The 5,963-nt window shown below is 37.9% G+C and overlaps 1 long non-coding RNA gene across 1 annotated transcript; it reads right to left on the reverse strand.

Annotated features, from left to right (window-relative positions):
* Positions 1-907: 907 nt before the first annotated feature.
* Positions 908-5,195, reverse strand: LOC121062297. The gene is made up of 2 exons (XR_005815506.1): positions 5,157-5,195; positions 908-1,784 (listed from the first exon to the last, which is right to left on the reverse strand). It is a non-coding gene; the product is annotated as an uncharacterized LOC121062297 (long non-coding RNA).
* Positions 5,196-5,963: the final 768 nt, after the last annotated feature.

Consider the following 5,963-nt stretch of genomic DNA (forward strand, 5'->3'; position numbering starts at 1 on the left):
GAAGATTTATACACATAGGGATCTAACAGTAATTTTATGTCTGTGTATGCATCACAGGCTGTTGTGGTTTGGCCCTGGCTCAGCACCACCCAGCCACTTGCTCACCCTCCCCAGGTGGGATGGGGGAGAGAATCAGAAAAGTAAAAATGCAAGAACTCATGGGTTGAGATAAAGACAGCTTGTGAGGTAAAGCAAAATCAATGTGTGCAAGCAAAGCAAAACAAGGAATCCATTTACTACTTCCCACCGGCAGGCAGGTGTTCAGCCACTCCCGGGAAAGCAGGGCTCATCACATGTGATGGTTTCTTGGGAAGACAAATGCCATCACCCCTCCTTCTTCCTTTTTTAACCACAGTTTTTATTGCTGAGCAAGACACCACAAGGTGTGGGACACCCCTTTGGCCAGCCTGGGCCAGCTGTCCTGGCTGTGTCCCCTCCCAGCTCCTGGTGCACCCCCAGCCTCCTTGCTGGCAGGGCAGCACGAGGAGCTGAATCGTCCTGGACTCTGTGCAAGCACTGCTCTGCAACAATTAAATACGTCAAGGTGTTATCATCAATATTTTCATCAAATGTCCAAAACACAACATCAGAGAAGCCTCTAGGAAGAAAATTAACTCTATCTCAGCCAAAACCATGACAGACTAAAGGAAAAAACACTTTCTCATACACATATGTCTTATCTTCCATATTGCTTTACTCATGAGGCAGGAAAGAAGAGGCAGAAGGATAGAAATTAACACAGACTCATTATCTGTAAATTAATGAATCTACAACCCTTCACATCAATACCCAGATCTCAAAGAGCTTGGGAAGGATCAGATCCGTAGATAATTAAATAAAGAATAGAAAGATTACATTTCAACTTCTTAACTATTAAATATTAATTTTAAAATACTAAAACATTTTAGTATGGATTGAATGAAATCTTACATTTAAAATTTAAAAACAGTAAACAAAGTCAGCATCAAAATTCAATTTTAAGCTGTGCATATATATTTTTACATGTGTACAACACCACACTAACTCTGTTTTGGGTGTGTGTCATTACAAATAAGACATGCAAAATAAAACATTTATGGTGTAGAAATAACTATGCTAAGGAGCTTCATGTTAAGTAAGGGCCTACATTTTCAAAATTGTAAGACAGAATAGGCAAATAGGGGAAATACAACTCTCACTGAAAACTTCTTGGGTCGCATATCAAAATTCAGCTATTCAAGCAAGATCAATTATATTTCTCTCTCCTATTGAGTAAGATAGCTACATACAGTGGTCAATTGCAATTCTTTTCTTCTCTTCTCTTTTTAAACAATAACCATAAAGTTTAAAATATAAGAGAGTTATCTGGGATAAACACAGACAAGTGTGTATTTGATTAATCTGTTTTTGTGGCATTCACATCCCTTATAAACTCTGTTTTTCTGATGCAACTGAGTACTAAATATTTTTCAGGCTGTGCCAGCTCAGTTCAACAAACAGTTCAGCAGCCCTGCAGGTCCTAGGAGGTCTCCATCTAGATCCTTTTCTGTTGCAGGCCATAAAGCCACCTTTTCTTTGGTCCTCCACTTCAGCTTCTAACTTGCCTTCTGCCAACTTCCAAACACACATCAACCCTTCACACATCAATCCACAGCTGGTTGTATACACAACAAATTCCATACAGATAATACACAAAGCCATTTCTCTTCTTTCATCATCTTTCCAAATCTATTGCTGAGGTGGAATCATTTCATTTCTGAGTTTGGCAGCCTTCATACATTATGCTTGCAGTCCTTAGAGTGCCTCTGATAATGAAAATTCAAGAAACGTTTTGGTTTGTATTGGTTTGGCAGAACTGGAGAGAGAAATGAGAACACGATGCATCAAGAAAGCTAACAGAATATGTGTGTCCTATAATTTAGATCCTAGGCTATAGCAGACCTGATCTTTGCTAGCTATCCGAGTCATTCTGGCAGGTAAAGCTCCTTGGCAGGTTATTTAATGCAGAAGACACTCATTTCTAGTATGGTGAACAGCAAGATCCAGTGAGCCCCTGAAGGAACAGCAAGTTCTCTGCGCAGCAGCCAGGAGCACTGGTACTTTGGGAGAATATTTGTGTTGCTGCCTGAAAACTGAAATATATCTGTATTCTCCTTTGTGCAGCAATACTTTCATTCAGGGAAAGCAAGCTGGGACACAAGAACAGATTATTACTCTTTCAGGTACACAAAAGGAAGCTAAAGCAACCCTATCCTTGACCCTGAGACTGTAAATACATGCAGAGAACCTGTACCCTTTTTGCTTCAGGCATTTTCCTCATATATAAAAACCGTAAATGCGCACCTGTTACGAACACCCAGCCGTGCAACTTTGAATTGTATTTTAGTACATGCACTGCATGAGTGTTTACAGAAAGCAACTGTAATGATAAAATTATACAAGGTTGCCAAGAACTGCCTCATTAATAATACTCCTGAAGATTTTCTTATTCCGCTCTGGGCTAAATTGTATCACATGCTTCATTTAAGAGTATATAATTTTTTTTTTTGAGATACTTTGGAGGCCTTCATTTGAACAGCTAATTTTATCTTTAACTTTCCCACTTCTTCCCTTCTGGTTCCTCCTATCAAACTCTTTTTTTTTTCCCTTGTAGATTTTCTTCTCCTCTCCTCTTCTCTCTTCACATGCTCTACAGCTTTGAATGTGACGAGATCTCTCAACAGACACATACCACGAATACATTTCTATGCTGTCTAAAGAGGATATAATACATTATCGTACTGATGTTATTACATTTTTTTCTTTTCCAATATTGTTGTAACTCTAAATGATCAGCCAGGAAGGAAGCAACACTTGTCCCATTTAAAAAGAAAAAAAAATGTTGCTGTTAATCTTCAGCTATTTATTTTTTTTTCAAGCTCTAGAATAATCTTTATATTATGCAGAGGTAATTCAGAAATGTATGCTGACCACCACAAACAAATGAGAAGTGCAGTACACTTTGGACAAAGCTTTTTTTTTTTTTCCTGTGAACTTTGTGTGTTTTGCATGAAAGATTATAACATTAAACGACAACAACCCAGCCATGTCAATATGTTTCTTCTGTAAAACCAAAGTATTTTAGATCTCTAAAACTGAGGAACACCAGAATATTTCCAGCATAAGCAGTGCCAGACTTGAAGTTCCTTAATGTTGTAATTCAAGCGATACTAGATAGCCACAGTGGCATAAGGCCCTGTCAGATCCTCTACTTAGGCAAACCTCTGCTTAATTCCCAAACCCGACATGAATTATTAGCAGAATCAAGGGCTTGCACTAACTGCCCTACCAAGCAATGTTCATGCCTTTCTGTGGTTTTGTAGGATCACATCTGTCAGTTGTTTGCATGAAGGGCAGCGGCTAAGATGGGCACATTGTTTTTAGAAGTCAGAATGAAGGTTTTTGTTTTGTTTTGTTTTGGATTGGTTTGATTTTAATTTGGGGGGTGGGGATTTCTTCCCACAGCTGACATCTGGCACACAGAGACACAGGTGGAAGAAATGCTTCTACTGGCTGCAAATGGCTTAGAATTAACTGCCCATCAGGAGGCTTTGACACAGAAGCAGAGCAGGACCCTAGTGCAGGACTGAGCAGATCTGAAAATTTATAACCAAAATGTTTAGCAAAGTATTTTCCAAAGCATATCAGAGTTTTCACGTAAATATGTTGCTGCAACAGACACCTGAGCTTTACACTGATAGTTAACTAGCAAAGCGTCAGACCTTCAAGCTTTAAAGAAGATTTTAGTTCTTTTTATAAGCTCATCCAAATTACGTACAAAAGCATTTCTTCATATCAGTCTTACATTTAAGCAGACAAACATGCATGAATTTTATCCGCCTAGGTCAAATACCAATGCATACAACACAACCAGTAGGACTCAAGGTAGGGGCTATATACAAGCTATAACTTGGGCCACCTTTCCTTTAATTTATACAGAAAAGCCTCTGGCATGTTCTAAATACGAATGCAAATCTGAGACTCTGCTAAACAATTGTGAAAAACTTAGAAAATTTCTGAAAAATCCATCTGTCCAGATTTCCTAAAGTGGATGCAAAATATTGGAATATTTAATGTAATAGGGTAAAAAAAAGTTTCCCTTGAGAAGAGTCTGTATAGTCCAGGAGGCACTGAACTCTGAATTAAGGAAGCCTCTATGCAGGAAGTAGTACAATGTTCGATCCTAGTCCAGAAAAACCGTAATTACCCTTCTCAAAACATACCTTTGCTACTTCTAGGATCAAGCAGATGTTCTGTGGTGGACCCCCCAGTGCCCCACTTCTTTGCTACGGGTATGTCTAATACAACATCATATCGCAGATATATCCCAGGATTTCATTCCTTCTTGAGTTGCTGACCTGCCGTGACTTGCCCAAGGTTATGTTTAAACTGTGTGTACTTCCATCCAGTGCCTACCATCCTGTTTGGTTTATAATCTCAGAGGGGCAGGGACAACCTTTTAATACTTGTTTGAACAGCATCCAGCACAATAGGGCTTTGATCCAGCCTGTAGGCACTGCTTGCAGTACATCAGATTCCAAATCTCACCTATAGAATTCTGTATCAGTAAAGGTCCAGTTCCTGGAAACATGGTATTAACAGTATTGAAACAGTGCATGTACTCAGCTACAGCAGAAGACTGTTTTTCCACATTACTCCTCTTGAGATCACAGCGTACATGTTGCTTTAAGAAACTCACTTTTAAACTTGCATTTTTTTTTATCCGTACGTTGGTGTCTCTCACTTTTTTGAGCTCAGATAAAGTAGCAATACTCAGAGTTAAATAACCAGACAAGATTTAAAAATAAATAAAACTTTCATGGCAGAGATAACATTCATTCAAATGAGAAGTGACAAGTCACATGGCTGTTCAGACCACAGCACCACATTCTCCAAGTTAAATGCCTCACCAAGTTGTTTCCCTCTGTTTTGCATATGTCACAGAGAAACTATGCTGGTCCAGCTTTTCCCTTCTGAGAGAACTACTTTGGATTTCTTATTTTAGAAATATCCATAGAAAGTAGTAATTCATACTATAATTCATTGACTCACTAAATGAATACCTTCTCAGTCAAATGAATTTCACTGTGGTTTAGGTTTTATATTACATATATAAGTAGCGTATGTATTTACTATACCTGACCACTACGGCAGAGCTGGCAGAAGTTATCTCAAATATTACCTGCATGAACAAAACACATTTTTGTTCAACTTCATAAAGCAATTTAGAGGAACTAAACAGTTTGTTTTGCTGATCCACTTCTAACAAAAGTACTTTCAACAGTATCACAGCAGAATTAACTTTCGTTTTGTGATCGTCTGCTTGATTCTATGCATTACAATGCAAGAGGTACAAACAGCAATACTGCATTCACTCCAGGACACAGTATTTGTAACCGACCCTTTGAAGTAATACACACACAAACACACATTCTTTACAAAAAGTAGTTCGATAAGCATAAAACCACTATTAAATTGTTTTACTTCAATGTTAAATATAAATTCAACAGTTAATTCTTTTCTAACTGCTTTGAAAGTTGAAAATGTAGCCAAACACTACATGAAATTAGACTTTTACAATAAGGATAAATGAAATTTCAAAATTTCATTCTTATTTTTCAGGTTCAAAAGATAATGTCTTTGCTGATGAAACGATTTTACAGAAGTTTTGCAAATGCATTTTATACCCCTGGAAGCTATAAAATTCAGTGCAAAGAGCAAGTCACCTATCTGAAGAACTTCTACTATTTTAAAATTCTTTACTCACACAAATCCATCTGAAAAGCTACAGCTTCAAGAAGGAAAGCTATTAAGGAACAGTGTAGGCTTATATCCTGCTTGCAGAAAGTATGCACTTCTTAGTATAAACCAAGCTATTTACCCACAAACGCTAGCTTTATTACACCACACAATGAAATGATATTTCCAGTGGAAAAACAAGCAAT

This window comes from Cygnus olor, chromosome Z (genome assembly GCF_009769625.2).
Source record: "Cygnus olor isolate bCygOlo1 chromosome Z, bCygOlo1.pri.v2, whole genome shotgun sequence".
In the NCBI taxonomy this organism is placed as follows: Eukaryota; Metazoa; Chordata; class Aves; order Anseriformes; family Anatidae; genus Cygnus; species Cygnus olor.